The following is a 17,327-nucleotide window of genomic DNA, read 5'->3' as shown; positions in this document are numbered from 1 at the left end:
ATTTGATTACTTCTACATTCATCCAGTGTTCCTTTTGTGTGTTACTCTGGTTCAAAGAGCATTAAAATTTTCCTTTAGGATACAATTGCAGTTGAGTTGCACAGGAAAGTTTCTCTAACTCGGAAGTAAAACTAATAGTTCTTGCTTCCAAATTAAATCAGAATAACAATGTTTCCTGGAGATTTAGTGCAGTTATTCTTCTAGCAAAGTGCATCTGGCACAAGATTTGGAGAACAGCAACACTTCTGAAATATGAAACACGATCTGGATTTGGTCCAGTTACTATTCTAGCAAAGTGTCTTGTTTGAAACTTATCACAAGATTGCAAAAGTAAGAATCTAATAAAGAACTACTGAGATGATAAGCCAAAACTTACTTGGGCGCAGACGGGACGGGGCAAGGACGACGCAAGCTCAGCCGGGACGGGGCAAGGACGGGCGGGGCGGCGGCGCGCAGGCGGGGCGGCGGCGGCGGCGCGCAGGCTCGGGGCGGCGGCGGCGGACGGACGGGGCGGGGCGCAGACGGGGCGGGGCGCAGACGGACGGGGCGGGGCGCAGACGGGGCGGGGCGCAGACGGGCGGGGCGGCGGTGGCGCGCAGACTCGGGGGTGGCGGCGCAGACTCGGGGGCGCGGCGCGCAGACGGGGCGGGGCGGCGGTGGCGCGCAGCCGGGACGGGGCAAGGACGACGCGCAGGCTCGACGCGCGCAGCCGGGACGGGGCAAGGACGACGCGCAGGCTCGGGGCGGCGGCGCGCAGGCTCGGGGCGGCGGAGCGCAGGCTCGGGGCGGCGGCGCGCAGGCTCGGGGCGGCGGCGGCGCGCAGACGGGGCGGGGCGGCGGCGGCGGCGGCCGACGGGACGCGAGCTGGTACGGGACGCGAGCTGGTACGACGGGACGCGAGGTAACGTTGAAAGACTGCCTTTGCCGTCTGCCTTAGTTTGATTTGGGGTAACGTTGAGAGAGAGAGAGCGTTTGTACTGTCGATGCAAAAAAAAAACTGGGTACTAGCCTTTGCCGTCTGCCTTAATTTTCTTTGCCATCTGTGGGCACACGGCAAAGAGCTGGCACCTCTTTGCCGTCTGCCTTTGGGATATTTGCCATACGTTAGCAGACGGTAAACAAAAGGCACATGGCAAATCATCTCTATGCCATCAGTCTTTTCTTTACCGTCTGGCAGTTGTAAGCTGATGGCAAAGAAATTCTTTGCCAACCGTCAGCACACGGCAAAGATTAGGCACATGGCAAATTTTCTGTTTCCAGTAGTGATAGGAGATATATGTTGGGTAGTGCATGCCTGATGAAGAAATTCATGGAAAAGAGACAATGGCAAAATGCAAGATCAGGCTTCAAAACATTGATCGCAAATGGGCAAAGGAGTGGAAGGAATACAAGTATGTCACTCCAAAGTATGCCAAGAAGTTTGACCTCAAACCTCATTGCAAAAGATTGCCACAGGGAGACCAACAAACTACACATCCCTCCAGCGTAGCCACAATTGAAGACTATCCTGATGAAAAAGACAAGTATCTGTTTAAGCTACAGAAAAAGGCAAAAGTTGTTGTAACACAGTTTAATGAGGATTCTGCTGCTATAGCTGCTGCTGCTGCCACTTCTTCTGCTGCTGAGGCTTCTGCTAGAGAACAACCTTAGAAGAATGTCCTAGTGAAGAAATCACGTCTCAAGACAAAACCCTCGACAACACTGTCAAAAGAGCAAATTCCTCATAAAGAAGCAACAACGACTGCCAAGTCCTCAACTACAACAAAGTCTTCAGCTCCTCTGCAGTCACAGCTCAGGTAGCATCAAACCGGAAATCCAAATTCCTCAGTACCATCTGCCTCAGGTTCAGCTCTGAAGTCTTCACCTGGCATACTGAAGACAAAGATGACTGTTGGAAGAGGAACAAGGCCAAGCCCAAGAAAGGTTGTCAACATACTTTCTGCATCAGAAAGAAGTGGGGAATATGATGATGAAACTCTTCAAGACATCATCAGAAACAAACAAAAAAAGGGTTGCACAAGCCACTGGCAACACCATTCCCCTCGCACTGGATCGAAAGTTGTGCTGAACTTTATCAACCTTTGGTATGAGGATCCAAACACACCAATTGATGATTTGAAACTTCCACCTGGACTCAGTCACATGGTTACTTCATTCATCAATGAAGCAAAATGGAAGGATCAGTAAGCCAAACGAGCTCGGGCTGGAAAGGTTAAAAAGGAGAAGTACTTCAAACAAAACATCCTTAACCCGACGCCTGAGAAACTTGTTTCTACTCAGGCAGAGCTGAAAACCCTCACTGATCAATACACAAGTCTTCATGCGAATCGTAAGGGTGTCAAAGTGAGGTTTGTCAAAGTCTCAACTGAAGCAATTGATGAATACAACAGGAGGGTTGCAGCCCCAAAGCAACCAACAAATCCTCAGCCCAACTATACTGTGCAACTAGCTGATTCTGATGAAGATTAAGAACCAACTGCTGATGAAATTACATAGAATATTACTGCTAAAGAATCTGTCAGGCCTGACACTGCTCATGCAATGTCTGATGAAAATGCGCCTTCACCAATGTCTTCAAAGGTGAAGAAAGTGACTCTTCCGTCTGCATCAGGCATGAAGAAAACAAAAGCTGCTAAGAAGAAAGCAAAGAAGAGAAAGGCATCAACACCTTCCAAGTCTGCGGAGGCAAAACGTCTGAAGACTCTGCCTACTACATCATCAGTTCCGGTGGATGCGATCCCCCTCAGTGTTGCACCATCATACATGATTGTACCATTTGGTGCAGAGCACATCATTCCAGAACAGGATGAGGAAATGGATGACAATCTCTCTGCTGCATCCACACCAATAGATGGGGAAATTCAAGATGATCAAATTCCTCAAGTCTCAACACCTCCTCCTCAAAACCCAAAATGACTACTGAAGAAAAGGAGGCTGATGAAGACATTGGCAGCAGCACACCTGTTATCCATGATGAGTTTGGGGAAAAGGCTTACCCAAACTCGCCAATAAACACTAAAATTCCTCAAACTCCTGCAGCTACTGAAATTCTGACTCGCTCTGAAGAAAATAGCTCACATGTGAAATCAGCACCTGACCAAGAATCATTTGGATCAGCTGAAGAAACTGAAAAGAAACTGTTGTACCAGAAACTGCGTCTGCTCCTTCGGCACAACAAATTCCTCAAACTAAAGAACAAGCCCCTGATGAAAATGCCTCATCATAGGATAAAAATATTACTGATGAAACTGCAATTGTGGTTGCAAATCCTGAAACAGCAATTGTGGTGGCCAAAAATCCTCAAGATGATCAACATCATAATCTTCAACCAAAGCCTCATCAACCCTTCTCAAAGAGGCCAAAGTTTCTGAAAGAAGACTTCTATGATGAACATCATTTCTTCACTGAGAAAATCCTTACGATGGGCTTCGTATCAGGCATAGAAAGTTCTGAACCAGAACTCAACTTAATTACTATGCTTCTGTGCTTTGTGGGAAAAAGGAAGATATTTCATCACACGCACATTCCTCATTGTGATATGGAGGAAATTCCTTGCTTCACCCCATACTGAGTGTTCTTCACAAAGAAGGGCTACTGCCATTCTGCACAGATATCGGTGACTGGAATACAAACATTATTCTTCAGTTCTATGCCACACTGCATATCTCAGGTGACCCCGAAAACATCAACTCTTGGGTCTTGGACTGGATGACACAGCACACTCACTACAAAGCTCCAGCCTCAGAATTGCTTCTAGCTCTACCTATCTCAATTCCTTCAGGTGACGCAATCAACCTGTATGATGAAAGAGAGTTGCCAAATCAGCTAATGGAAGTCCTAATGAAACTTTTGGCTCCAGGTCAACCTCCAAGGACTAGATTCCTGGTGAAGGAATTGAAATATGTGCCCAGAACTGTCTACGGAATTTTGGCATATTCCATCGCACCTATCAAAGGGCATGATAAGGAAGAAGATGTTGTTGGAATCATCAAGAACATCTTGTTCAACGTCATTCATGGCATCAAAATGAACCTTCATGTTTTCTTCTTGAGGACTTTGGCTAACAATGCTTTGTCACCATTTCAGCTGAAGATTTATGCTCCTTGGATCATGAGATTCATCAAAACCAGATACTCCATCAACTATCAAGCTGAGTATCGGAATCACCTCGTCTATCTGCCTCCTCTCAAAGTCATCAAGAAATCTTTTGAAGCCGTTGAGGTCAAAGGCAAGTCGGTGATTGATGAAGGAAATCGGCCACTCGATGGTCAATTTCGCAAGGCTACCTCCTACTCCTCACATGATGACACTGCCACTCAAGAATCTCATGCAGAGCAAAACCTCCAAGCCCAACTGCCCCAAGGGTGATGACTAACAGAGAGCTTCTCCTCAGTCTTCATCAGAAAGTCGATCACAACCATAAGTGGGGAAATACCAGTTTGTCTCCATTGTGAAAACCCTCACTGATACTCAAAATGTTGTGAAGAAAAATCACTACTATCTTCATGAGGTATTTGATCGCACTTGGGCCATATTGTCTCACCTGAAGACTCCAAAGGAACTTGAAGAATGGGAATTCACTCGGGACTTTGATTGGTCATGGCCACCAAAGAAGAAATTCAGGAATATTCCAGTTGCTGACCTGGAGGATAGCTCATTTTCTTCATTCCGCACTGCTAATTCAGATGAAGAACCTACGGATACTGCAACTGGCCCAACAAGGAAGTCTGACTCGAAGAATGCTCGCACCTCTTCCTCAACACAGAAGTGAAGATTTTCATGGGTGTTAGTCCTCAGTTTCGTCCCTTTTCTTCACTTGATGACAAAGGGGGAGAAATTTGAGAGTTAGTCTTCAAGCGGGTTAAATTTATGGGCTTATAAACTTTATTATGTTAGAAACTTTTGGTTCTTCTGAAGTTTTTGATGTAATCAGTTGTAACTTAACCCCGATGGTGTTCTGACACTTTTGAACGTTTTTCCTCGCATGCTTATTCCTCAAGTTAATTAATGTATGCATGCTGAAATTCGTCAGACACCATTTTTCATCACACATTTCAAATTCCTCATACTATATGTCAAATGCATCCATGAATTACAAGATACAGGGGGAGATCTCCATGATATATATCATCAATGTCATTTGTTGTTCAAAGCAAATCCCTCAAAACATGCACATCTTGAGGGGGAGTTTCTCTGTATCTTACCTTCAAATTCCTCAAACTCGGTACTTACATTTCATATTATTATCCCCGTCGAAAAAATAACCTATTTGTCATCAACCACCAAAAAGGGGGAGATTGTAAGTGCATCTAGAGCCCCTTAGTGATTTTGGCGGTTTGAAGACTTATAAGTATACATAGGCTCCATAAGTAGCTGAGGAGTTTGGGTTATTCTATGAATATCGACCCCTAAAAACGAATGTCTTCGGGTGAAGACTTTGGTAAATCCTTGAAGACTTTGATGGCGAAGAAATTGCGAAGAAATTGATATTCCTCATGAAGATATTGAAGATGAGGAATTTGGTGTGCCCCGAAGAAAATACATTGAAGACTTTGAAGCTTGAAGATTTACTCTTGCTGTTTCATTTTCTTTATGCTTGAGTCATAGGAACACCATACTGTTAAAGGGGGTCGAGGTAAAAATATGGAACGAATTTCCTCATGATGCTCAACCCATCTATCAAATCCTCAAAGTGAGGAACATGAGAGACATGAGGACTTTCACAGTTGGAAGTTCCGAACGTTGCCGCGCCACGCGCCACCTGTCCCAGATCTTATCCACCCAACGGTCATATTATTAAAGGGCATTTATGTCAAATCATGTCGGGATTCTCCCAGGCTATAAATAGCCACCCCAAAAACCACTAGCTGGTTGGCTACTCCTAGAGAAACTGACACTTGTCATTTAGAGCAATCCAAATTCCTCAGAGTCTTTGAGGGAAAATCATCAAGTGAGGAATACCCCAAACACCCAAACCCAAACCAAAACCCAAGTGATTGAGCATCACTGAAGAAGTTATTCCTGTGTGGAACCGAAGCTTGTTACCTTTGAGGACTATGCATCCTCCAGACGGCTAGGCGCCCTAGGCTAGAGCATCCAGCAGTCAATTGTGGATCATCGGGTGACCAAGTTTGTGAAGGTTTGGAAGTCTGCCCTAAAGACTTACCACGAGTGATGGGCGAGGACAGTGTGTCCTTAGCTCAAGGAGAATACGATAGGGGCTGTGTGTCCCGAGACTGTGTGTCCTTTGGTTTCAATACCAAGCCACTCCAAACCAAACGTACAACTATCACAACAGTTGGAATTTGGTCATCAACAACTGTCTTCATCGAGCTACTGGTTCTATTTCGTCAACTAGCTTCATTTCCTCAATTGCATGTTGAATACTTTCATCTGTACTGTTTGAAGAATTTGACTGAAGACTTTCTCCGAATTCCTCACCTCAAATTCTTCACCTGAGTTGTTCTTCACCTGCTTATCCTGTACTTGTGACCTGTGCAAACCGATTCTCTGAAATCACGTTTGGTACTTTGTTGTAGACGTTTTTGCACTTCTCACTTAGTACTTTTTCCGCTGCACTCAGTTCATGACTGAGGACTTTCCTCACTAGGAATTTCCTCAATGATGAAATTGTAAAAATCGCCTATTCACCCCCCCCCCCCTCTAGTCGATATAACGCACTTTCAACTTGCATGCATCCGAGTGAGTATAGCTCAAGTTTGAAGAATCAATGATGTTCAACTCACTCCTCAAGTGACAAAATGCTTTCTCATCAAGTAGCTTGGTAAATATATCAACCAATTGTTTGTCGATATGAACATGCTTCACATTAATATCTCCTTTACCAACATGATCACGAATGAAATGATGTCGAACTTGAATATGTTTAGTTCGAGAATGTTGCACGTGATTATGGGCAATTTTAATGGCACTTTCATTGTCACACAACAATGGAACATGCTTCACACGAATGCCATAATCCTTAAGAGTTTGCGCCATCCATAGTAATTGCGCACAAATGATCCGATGCCAATGTATTCCGCTTCGGCGATAGATAGATATAGCGAGTTTTATTTCTTGGACGACCAAGACACAAGAGATATCCCAAGAAATTGACATGTACCCGAGGTGGATTCTCTATCAACCTTATCTCCGGCATAGTCTGAGTTAGAATAACCACCAATATTAAAAGAAGATCCCTTGGGATACCATATGCCAAAGTTTAGTTTACGTATCAAGTATCTCACAATTCCTTTCACAGCCTTAAGATGACACTCCTTAGGTGTTGCTTGATACCGTGCACACATGCAAACACTCAACATGATATCGAGACGTGAGGCACATAGATATAGAAATGAACCGATCATTGATCGATAAACCTTTTGATGAACCAGTTTGTCCTCCTTGGTGAGGCCAACATGTTCACTCATAGGCATGGAGTTTTCATACCTTTGCACTCTTGCATGTTGAACTTCTTGATTAAGTCCTTGGTGTACTTGGTTTGAGAGATAAACGTACATTCTCTCGTTTTCTGATTTGCAAACCAAGGAAGAATTGTAGCTCACACATCATTGACATTTCATACTTCTCACACATCAACCTTCCAAACTTCTCACTAAAATGTGGGTTATTAAATCCAAAAATAATAGCATCCACATAAATTTGGCACACGAATAGTTCGCCATTAACTCTTTTAGTGAATAAGGTTGTATCAATTTTACCAATCTCAAAACCCTTTTCAATGAGAAACTTCGTTAGGCATTTGTACAAGGCTCGAGGGGCTTGTTTGAAACCATATAAAGCCTTAGGAAGTTTATAAACATGATTAGGTTTCTTAGGGTTCACAAAGCCGGGAGGTTGTTTGACATAAACATTCTCCTGAATTTCACCATTTAGAAAAGCATTTTGATATCCATTTGGTAAAGAGTAATATCATGGTGATTGGCGTAAGCGAGAAGAATACGAATGGCTTCAAATCTAGCAACAGGGGCATAGGTCTCACCGTAGTCCATACCTTCGACTTGCATGTAACCTTGAGCTATGAGACGTGCCTTGTTGCATACCACATGGACATCTTCATCTTGCTTGTTCCGAAACAACCATTTTGGATCAATGATGTTGTGCTAGTCCTTGGGTTTCTCCATGAGTGTCCAAACTTCATTCCTCTCGAAGTTGTGTAGCTCTTCATGCATGGCATTCACCGAATCCGGGTCTTTAAGTGATTCTTCTACCTTCATAGGTTCAACGCTAGAGATAAATGAGTAATGCTCACAAAAGTTAGATAAACGGGTTTTAGAGCGAGTGAATCTCCCGATTTGTATGTCACTGAAGGTTTGATTTAGCGGATGATCCTTGTCCACTCTTGCTCGAACTGGTGACAATTTTTTCTTGTTGGATGGTGGAGCTTCCTCATCATCATCTTCTTTGTTGTTGTTGAAGGTGTCATCTCCTTGAGGAGGTGGTGAAGAAGGTTGAGGTGGATCATCATGATGTACTTCTTCCTCCTCTTCATCATGTCATGTACCACTTGTGGATACTTTCATGTCATTTTGTGGTTTGCCTTAACGTGAAGTAGGAGCTTCCACTTGTATTGATGAAGTGCTTTCCTTCACCTCCATGTGACGAATCTTGCTAATGGACAAGTCTTGGATGGCTTCTGAAGGTTCCTTATCTCCTACATCATTTGGCAATTGTTTGACTTGCGAACCATTAGATTCATCAAACTTCACATCTACCGTCTCAACTTTTTGAGTGAATTTGTTGTAGACACGGTAAGTGTGGGAGTTTGATCTATAACTGATAACCCACAAGTATAGGGGATCGCAACAGTTTTCGAGGGTAGAGTATTCAACCCAAATTTATTGATTCGACTCAAGGGGAAGCCAAACAATATTCTCAAGTATTAGCAGTTGAGTTGTCAATTAAACCACACCTGAAAGATTTAGTATCTGCAGCAAAGTATCAGTAGCAAAGTAGGGTGATAGAAGCAGTAGCAACAGTAACCAGTAGCAGCAAAGTGACAGCAGTAGCAACACAGTAACAGTAGCAGCAGTGACAGCAGTAGCAGCAAAGTAACGTAGCAAGGACCAGTAGTAAAAGACTCGTAGGCATTGGATCGGTGATGGATGATTTTGCCGGATGTTATTCATCATGCAATAGTTATAACACAAAGAGATATGTAACTAGCTCCAGTTCGTCAATCTAATGTAGGCATGTATTCCGTATGTAGTCATACGTGCTGAGGGAAAAGAACTTGCATGACATCTATTGTCCACCCCTCCCGTGGCAGCGGGGTCCTAATGGAAACTATGGAATATTAAGGTTCTACTTTTAATAAAGAACCGGACCAACGCATTAACACTTGGTGAATACATGAACTCCTCATACTATGGTCATCTCCGGGAGTGGTTCCGGCTATTGCCACTCCGGGGTTGCCGGGTCATAACACACAGTAGGTGACTACAACTTGCAAGATAGGATCAAGAACACGCATATATTGGCGACAACATAATAGGTTCAGATCTGAAATCATGGCACTCGGGCCCTATGACAAGCATTAAGCATGGCAAAGTAGTAGCAACATCAATCTCAGAACATAGTGGATACTAGGGATCAATCCCCGTCAAAACTAACTCGATTACATGATAGATCTCATCCAACCCATCACCATCGAGAAAGTCTACGATGAGATTACTCACGAACGGCGAAGAGCATCATGGAATTGGCGGTGAAGGAAGGTTGATGATGACGATGGCGACGATCTCCCCTCTCCGGAGCCCAAAACGAACTCTAGATCTGCCCTCCAGATGAAGAACGGGAGGTGGCGGCACCTCCGTATCGTAAAACGCGATGAACTCTCCTCCTTGATTTTTTTCCGGGCAAGACGGACTAAATAGAGCTGAGATTGGAGGCGGTGGAGTGTTGTGGGCCCCATAAGCCTGCCAGGCGTGGCCAGGGGGGCGCCTGGTGGGCTTGTGGGCTCCACGCTCCACTTCCTCCGCTGATTCTTGTGCCATTATTTTTTATATATTCCACAAAAATTCTCCGTAAATTTTCAGGTCATTCCGAGAACTTTTATTTCTGCGCAAAAACAACACCATGGCAATTGTGCTGAAAACAGCGTTAGTCCGGGTTAGTTCCATTCAAATCATGCAAATTAGAGTCCAAAACAAGGGCAAAAGAGTTCGAAAAAGTAGATACGACGGAGATGTATCAACTCCCCCAAGCTTAAAGCCTTGCTTGTCCTCAAGCAATTCAGTTGACAAACTGAAAGAGACAAAAGAAAAACTTTTACGAACTCTGTTTGATCTTGTTGTTGCAACTATGTCTAACTCATAACCAGAATTTCAGCAAGATCACAAGCTAACCACATAAGCAAATGACATCTAGGTCTCACAGTAAACTCATATCAATGGCATAATCAACTAGCGAGAAAATAATAATAAGTCTCAAACGTCAACACTTCAATCAAAACAATCATGAAGCAGTATGAAACAGATGGTATCTCGCTAGCTCTTTCTGAGACCGCAAAACATAAATGCAGAGCACCTTCAAAGACCAAGGGCTGACTAAACATTGTAATTCATGGCAAAGAAGATCCAGTCACGGTCATACTCAATACAGTTAGAAGCAAAGCATAAAAATGACAGAGGTGCTCTCTAATTGGTGCTTTTATAAGGAAGAGGATGACTCAACAGGAACATAAATAGACAGGCCCTTCTCAGAGGGAAGCATTGATTTGCAGAGGTGCCAGAGCTCAAGCTTTCAAAGCAGAGATAATAATTTTGGGTGGCATGCTTTTATTGTGAACGCAATGACTAAGAGTTCTCACCATCTTCCACGCTACACATGCTATAGGCGGTTCCCAAACAGAAAAGTAAAGTTTTGACTCCCCCACCACCGATCAATCACACTCCACGACTAGCCGAATCCTCGGGTGCCGTCCATACCAACATCAATCCAGGGGGAGTTTTGTTTGCAATTATCTTTTCGATTTGAGCATGGAACTGGGAATTCCAATTACCGACCCCTTTCTCGTGAATGATAGTGAATAAACACATATCGAGGATAACACGCCTAGCATGGAAGATACTGATAGCCCCTTGTCACCACATGAGCGGTTCGGGCATGCAAAACATATTATTTCTTGAAGGTTTAAAGAGTGGCACATGCAAATTTACTTGGAACGGCAGGTAGATACCGCATATAGGTAGGTATGATGGACTCATATGGAACAACTTTGGGTTTATGGAAGTGGATGCACAAGCAATATTCCCGCTTAGTACAAGTGAAGGCTAGCAAAAGATTGGGAAGCGACCAACTAAAGAGCGACAACAGTCATCAAAATGCATTGAGATTAACTAACATTGAATGCAAGCATGAGTAGGACATAAATCACCATGAACATGAATATTATAGAGGCTATGTTGATTTTGTTTCAACTACATGCGTGAACATGCGCCAAGTCAAGCCACTTGAAACATTCAAAGGAGGATACCATCCTATCATACTACATCATAGTCATCTCAAAATTCATGTTGCCATCCAAGACAAACCATTATAAGCTCCTAGCTAATTAAGCATGGCATCAGAAACTATGATCTCTAAGTTGTCATTGCAAACATGTTTCTCTCACGATAAAGCTGAATCAGGAACGATGAGCTAGTCATATTTATAAAAACAAAATATATCGAGTTCATACCAGCTTTTCCAGGCTCAGTCACTTCATCATATATCGTCCTTATTGCCTTTCACTTGCATGACCAAATGATGTGAACAATAATAAGAGTGCTAGTGCATTGGACTAAAGCTGGAATCTGCAAGCAAACACAAAGGAGAAGACAAAGTAATATGGCTCTTTAACAGATAAACAGGTATGCATGCGAGAGCCACTAAACATTGTGACCATGGTCTTCTACCTTGACCCAAAGAAAAAAAAACTATTTACACGGGAAAGCTCCCAACAAGCAAAAGAAGAAAAATAAAATCTTTTTGGGTTTTTCTCAAACTAGACAGACACACGAAAAGAAAACAAAAAAAAGAAAATAAACTAGCATGGATGATACACTGGCAAAGTGTGAACACCGACGAACAAAGTGAAAGCATAAGCAAGAATGTAAGTCGGTGAGAAACACGTACTCCCCCAAGCTTAGGCTTTTGGCCTAAGTTGGTCTAATCCCAAGGAGGGAAATAACCAGCTTCGGGGTACTCCGGAGTGGACTGAGGATGCCACTACTGTGTGAGCTCCTCTGGCTCCCACTGATAAACTGGCGTCTCGTACCCGACTGGTGGCTCGGGCACGGGCACCTGTTGTTGGGCCAAGCCCCAATATGCGTAGATGTCCGAGGGCATAATAATGTACCTGCCTGCATGAAGATTGAACAAAGAAGGAGCAGGCAAAGTAATAGTCTCACGAGTACCCTGACTAAATAGCAGGTTATAAATCATCCTTCTATTTATATTAGAAAGTCATGGCGAACCATGCTATCATAATCTAGATATCTCTCGGGAAGAAGAATCTCTTCTTCCTCGTCCAGTCTAATAGGTATCTCAAAGTGTCTGGCAAGACGGGTAGCATAGATACCTCCATAGACAACGCCTTTAGAACGGTCTGTGTTCAATCGTTGAGCTACTATAGCGCCCAAGCTATAAGTTTTGTCGTTATAAAGAGCTTCGTGCAAGACCGCAAGATCTGGGGAGCTAAGGGACCCAGCTTTCCCACGGCCAATCAAACATTTTCCCATGAATAGTGAGAAGTATCGAAGCACGGGGAAATGTATGCTAGCAGCTCTGGCGCAAGACACTCCTCTCTCCTCTCCTACAGCAATAGTATCGATGAAAGCTTCCAAGTCCCGTGGACAAGGTTCATGAATATCCCCAACAAAAGGCAATTTGCAAACATTGCAAAAATCCTGGAGTGACATGCGCTGGGGGATATCATATAATTTGAACTCAACCATAGGAGGATTCTTCCTAGGGTAGAAGTTAAAGCTTTGTACGAAGATATTAGTGAGGACGAGGTATTGCGGACACTTATCTTCGACGAAGGAGGTAAGGCTTGCGTTCTCCACCAAGTGATAAAAGTCCTCATAAAGTCCGGCGACGCGTAAGAACACATCGCTTGGCCATTCGCACGCTCAAACTTCTGCAACTCGAGGGACCGGATACTTGGGCTTCTTCTCACTTCCATCATCCTTGGGGTCACGGCTTGAAGCGCCTCTTAATAACCTCCTCATCTTTTCCCTTTTCTATCTCTGAAAATTTCTGAAATTTTTAGTGACTCTAAGGAAAAGTGAACAAGGCTCAACAAAACTCATAGCAACTACTCCCACAAGTGCCTAGAGGCCATATTACGCATCAAAACTACTTGGGACCAGCTAAAATTAGCATGCAAAGCTCAAGAACAGGGTCACCTAGGCAGCAAAAATACGCGAAGTATAAGGCACTAGAGAAAAAACTAATTGGACAAATGGAGGAGTCACTTACCAAGGAGCAATTTCCCCAAAACAGTTCGGAGAATGGTGCTTTGAGCAAGGAGATCGAAAATCCCAGCAAGAAGAGCAAGAGCACGGGTTTGAGCTGCGAAATGATTTTTTTCTAGAGGTAGGAGAAGCAGGTGGGAGCTAAAATGAGTGGAGGGGGTGCACGTGGGCCCCACAGGCCAGGTAGGCGCGGCCAGGGGGTGCCCGTGCCTCCAGGGCTTGTGGCCCACTGGTGCAGCCTCCAGACTAGCTCTTCGTCTCAGTATTTTTCAAAAATTCCAGAAAAATCATACTTGATTTTCACGATGTTCGGAGAACTTTTATTTTCGGGGTACTTTTCCACGGGACGCTAAAAGCAGAAAACAGGGAAAACTAAACTAAACCTATCATTTTTCTTCTAAGCAACCGAAGGTGAAAGCTTGGAACAGAGGTTTGTGACTCCTTGACTCATCCATCTCATGGTCATCGAAAGAAATCCGTCAATAAGGTTGATCAAGTCTCCTTGACAAACCTTTTCGAATCGCAAAAGAAGACAGAGAATTTTCGAATAGTCACTAGGTCACCTCAATGGGGATGTGTATCTCCCCAACAAGCAAATCATACTTCATCTTAACAGGAGGTATAGGGCATTCAAAGCTCCCAATAAGAATCGATGAAGTTTTTTCGATAGCATTGATGCAATGTACTCGATATTGTTTCTTCGGAAAGTGCATTGTATGCTCATTACCGTTGACATGGCAAGTGACATTGCCTTTGTTGCAATCTATAACAGCCCCTGCAGTGTTTAAAAAGGGTCTTCTGAGGATGACCGCCATGGCATCGTCCTCGGGAATATCCAGAATAACAAAGTCTGTTAAGATAGTGACGTTAGCAACCACAACAGGCACATCCTCGCAAATGCCGATAGGGAAAGCAGTTGATTTGTCGGCCATTTGCAGAGAGATTTCAGTGGGTGTCAACTTATCCAGTTCAAGCCTACGATAAAGAGAGAGAGGCATAACACTAACACCGGCTTAAAGATCGCATAAAGCAGTTCTAACGTAGTTGCCTTTAATGGAGCAAGGTATAGTGGGCACACCGGGATCACCTAGTTTCTTAGGAGTTCCACCCTTGAAGGTATAATTAGCAAGCATGGTGGAAATCTCAACCTCAGGTATCCTCCTCTTATTAGTCACAATATCCTTCATGTACTTAACATACGGAGACATTTTGAGCATATCTGTCAAACGCATTTGCAGAAAGACAGGTCTAATCATTTCAACAAATCACTCAAAATCCTCATCATCCTTTTTCTTGGATGGTTTGGGAGGAAAGGGCATGGGTTTCTGAACCCACGGTTCCCTTTCTTTACCATGCTTCCTAGCAGCAAAGTCATTCTTATCGTATCTCTTATTCTTAGGCTGTGGGTTATCAAGATCAATAGGTTCAATCTCCACATCCTTATCATTGCTAGGTTGATCATCATCATGAACATCACTATTGATATTATCATTAGGCTCATGTTCATCACCAGATTGTGTTTCAGCATCAGAGACAAAGACATCGTTTGGACTCTCAGGTGTAGCAGCAACAAGGTTGCTAGCGTGCAGGTTCCTATCATCTTTCTTCTTCTTTCTAGGATGACTAGGTGCATCAGTGCTAACTCCTTGAGAATCTTGTTCAATTCTCTTAGGATGCCCTCAGGATACAAAGGTTCCTGAGTCATTCTACCGCCTCTAATGACGACTCTGACAGAATTGTCATTCAACTCATTGAGCAAGTCATTTTGAGCCTTAAGTACTTGTTCTACTTGAGTAGTAACCATAGAGGCATGTTTACTCAAGAGCTTAAGATCATTGACATTTATGTCCACACAAGCACTTAAATGACTAAGCATACAAGCATTCTGTTCCAATTGTCTGCTAACATAATCATTGAAACTTTGTTGTTTGGCAACAAAGTTATCAAATTCATCCAGGCATAAGCTAACAGGTTTATCAAAAGGAATACACTCTCACTGAATCTACGAAGAGAATTTACTTCTACTACCTGTATCGGGTTATCGAGACCATGGATCTCTTCGATAGGTGGTAGATTTTTGACATCTTCAGATCTAATGCCTTTCTCTTTCATAGATTTCTTAGCTTCTTGCATATCTTCGGGACTGAGGAATAGAATACCTCTTTTCTTTGGAGTTGGCTTAGGAGGTGGTTCGGGAATAGACCAAGCATTATCATTGCACAAGATGTTATTCAATAGGATCTCAGCTTGTTCTACAGTTCGTTCCCTAAAAACAGAACCGACACAACTATCTAGGTGGTCTCTAGAGGCATCAGTAAGTCCATTATAGAAGATATCAAGTATTTCATTCTTCTCAAGAGGGTGATCAGGCAAAGCATTCAGCAGCTAGACGAGCCTCCCCCAAGCTTTGTGGGAGACTCTCTTGTTCAACTTGCGCAAAGTTGTATATTTCCTGCAAGGCAGCTTGCTTCTTATGGGCAGGGAAATATTTATCAGAGAAGTAGTAGACCATATCATGGGGGCTACGCACACAACCAGGAGCAAGAGAAGTCAACCAGGTCTTAGCATCATCCTTTAGCGAGAAAGGAAACAGCTTGAGGATAAAGTAGTGGTGGATCTTTTCCTCACTAGTGAATAGGGTGGCTATATCGTGCAGTTTGGTAAGATGGGCTACAACCGTTTCAGACTCATAACCGTGAAAAGGATCAGATTCGACCAGAGTGATTAACTCAGGGTCGACAGAGAATTCATAATCCTTATCGGTCACAAAGATAGGCGAAGTAGCAAACTTCGGGTCGTATTTCATCCTAGCGTTCAGAGATTTTTCTTTCCACTTGCGCAGTAAATTCTCAACATCATAGCTATCCTTACACGCAAGAAAATCCTGAGCTATCTCTCCCTCCATAACATAACACTCGGGCATATCAGTCAATTCATATCTAGGAGAGGTAGCTCTAGCAGGCAAAATAGCAGGTTCTAGTTCAATAGTATCAGCGGTTTCAGAAGTATCATCACATCTAGCAGCAACTCTGGAAATTTGTGCATCAAGGAATGCACCAAGTGGCAAAGCAGTATCAAGCATAGCATCATCAGGCAAAGCAGTATCAAGCATAGCATCATCAGGCAAAGCAGTATCAAGCATAGCATCATCATAAGCATCATGGGCAGCAGAAGTAGCATCATCAAGCATAGGCGACATATCAAGATTTCTAGAAGGAGGTGGTGTCGCAAACTTACTCATAACTGAAGGTGAATCAAGTGCAGAGCTAGATGGCAGTTCCTTACCTGTCCTCGTAGTTGAGGGCAAGACTTTAGTTCTTGGATCTATCGGATTCCTCATAGTGACCAGCAGACGTAAATCCCATGTGACTCAAAGAATATAGTTGTGCCTCCCCGACAACGGTGCCAGAAAATAGTCTTGATAACCCACAAGTATAGGGGATCGCAACAGTTTTCGAGGGTAGAGTATTCAACCCAAATTTATTGATTCGACTCAAGGGGAAGCCAAATAATATTCTCAAGTATTAGCAGTTGAGTTGTCAATTCAACCACACCTGAAAGATTTAGTATCTGCAGCAAAGTATCAGTAGCAAAGTAGGGTGATAGCAGCAGTAGCAACAGTAACCAGTAGCAGCAAAGTGACAGCAGTAGCAATAGAGTAACAGTAGCAGCAAAGTAACATAGCAAGGACCAGTAGTAAAAGACTCGTAGGCATTGGATCGGTGATGGATGATTATGCCGGATGTTATTCATCATGCAATAGTTATAACACAGAGAGATATGTAACTAGCTCCAGTTCGTCAATCTAATGTAGGCATGTATTCCGTATGTAGTCATACGTGCTTA

The sequence above is a fragment of the Hordeum vulgare genome, chromosome 1H, assembly GCF_904849725.1.
Source record: "Hordeum vulgare subsp. vulgare chromosome 1H, MorexV3_pseudomolecules_assembly, whole genome shotgun sequence".
NCBI classification, from domain to species: Eukaryota; Viridiplantae; Streptophyta; class Magnoliopsida; order Poales; family Poaceae; genus Hordeum; species Hordeum vulgare.
This window is presented reverse-complemented; position numbering follows the sequence as displayed.